Genomic DNA, 1,469 nt, shown 5'->3' with positions numbered 1-1,469 from the left:
ATATTTGATATTCATTTCTATCAAGTTTTGCTTTTGTAAAAGGCTTTTTATTTACCTGTGTGTTTGTGTATATGCCACATGTGGCCAGAAGAGGGTGTTGGATCCCTTGGGGTTAGAGTACGAAGCAGTTAAGAGGCTTGTGAGTCACCTGATATGGGTGCAGGAACCATATTGGAGTGCTCTGAAAGCCAAGGGGAGTTTTCAAGTTTCTTTCTTGATGTTTATATAAATTTAAGGATGCTGCAACTTCTCCACAAGTTGTACCTTTTGACCTTGTGAAGCATCACCCTTTATGTCTCCAAAGTTTTTGTCTTTATTTTGGTAGATGACATTTCTATAGCCATTTTAGTTCAAGGCAAACTGAGAAAACAGTGATTTCTTGAGTACCCTGTGTTGAGCAGCACAACCTGAGGACCGAAATTTGAAATTTTTTTTGTTTGATTTTTTTTATATTTATGGGTGTTTTGCCTGTATTATTTCTGTGCACCACTTGCATGCCTGATACCCATTGAGTCCAGAAAAGGGTGTCAGATCCTCCGTCTGGAACTGGAGTTACAGATAGTTGTTAGTGACCAAATGGGCCCAGCACCCATGATTCAAAAGCCAGGCATAGTGCAATAGGAGGAAATAGGATTGCTGGACCTTGCTGACTCACCAAGCTCTAACTAAATTCTGTGAGAGACCTAGTCTCAAGGGAATATGGAAGAGAATGAGAAAGCAGGACACTTGATGTCCCCTTCTGACTCTGATACTCATATGCACAGGAACATCCACCCTATCACATACATGCACACACATACACACCATGTTGTCAGAAGTCAAGACGGGTAGGGATGTAGCTCAGGTGGTAGGGTGCTTGCCTAGCATGAAGAAGACCCAGTTTCACCCCAGCACTGCTCGCACAGATAATCTTGGCATCTAGAAAGTTAGAGCACAATTAGGAATTCAAGGTCATCCTCAGCTACACAGACAGTGTGAGACCACCTCTCAGTTAAATGAAACCCTAACTTTAAAAATATAGAGAGAGAAATAAATGCAAACTCTACAAGTCATGGCTGGAGTTTTCTCTTACTGGTCACAGGCAGAACAAACTAACTTAAATAACCTGTTAAAAACGTGTGTTTGTGTTGGTGTAGAAAACCATCTGGCAGCTACTAAGAGGAAAAGAGGCATCACTGAGGCCAGGATGTGGCTCAGAGACAGCATGTGCTCGGTACTTGTACGTCCAAGAGGCCTGACTTTGAGCCCTAGCAACACGGAGAGATGAAATGAAGCCTCTCAGTGGCTGAATCCACCAGGAGACAAACAGGCCTGGCAGGTTTTGTAACAATGGCTCCATCCGTCCCCTCATTACACAACCCTGTCCTGACAGATGAGGAAGTGAGAGACGCAGAGAAGGCTAGCATCTGACCCAAGGTCATCAGCTTGCTCCCAGCCTCCCTTCGCCACAACATGGTCCCTTACGGAAC

This window comes from Rattus norvegicus, chromosome 5 (genome assembly GCF_036323735.1).
Source record: "Rattus norvegicus strain BN/NHsdMcwi chromosome 5, GRCr8, whole genome shotgun sequence".
NCBI classification, from domain to species: Eukaryota; Metazoa; Chordata; class Mammalia; order Rodentia; family Muridae; genus Rattus; species Rattus norvegicus.
Note: the sequence above shows the minus strand (reverse complement) of the source record.